Here is a 488-nt window from a genome sequence, read left to right on the forward strand (position 1 = left end):
GCACCCCGAAAGCACATCCCAATTTACATCTCGCGTCAATCTCGAATCCCCGCGGTATCGCGCCGTCGTGTTTGCTATCACGCGCGCGCGACTTATTTATCTTCCGTACGCGATCCGAGCCGCGTCTCGCGCGTCAATCGTTATAAAACGCCGAGAGCGAGAGAGAGAGACGCTGCTAAAAATCTCGCATCATCGGTTGACTGACTCATCGGTCAGCATAGGGAAATATTTGACGCTCGCCGGCACTAGTCATCCCGGGTATTTGGGGATGCTGGGTGGCTCAGGTGGTTGCGTGGCGGCTTGAAATAGCGCCGTTCGCCCGCGCAAAATCGCGTCGATTAGGGCCACGAATAGTGCGCGCCCACCGCCTCGTCAAGAGCCACCGGTAATTTTAGAACATTTTGTTGTGCCAGATCAACGTCGTCGGCGTGCGTCACTGTCTCTTTTCTCTCTCTCTCTCTCTCTCTCTCTCTCTCTCTCTCTCTCTC

The sequence above is a fragment of the Vollenhovia emeryi genome, unplaced genomic scaffold, assembly GCF_000949405.1.
Source record: "Vollenhovia emeryi isolate VEMERY1.0 unplaced genomic scaffold, V.emery_V1.0 DF939357.1, whole genome shotgun sequence".
In the NCBI taxonomy this organism is placed as follows: domain Eukaryota; kingdom Metazoa; phylum Arthropoda; class Insecta; order Hymenoptera; family Formicidae; genus Vollenhovia; species Vollenhovia emeryi.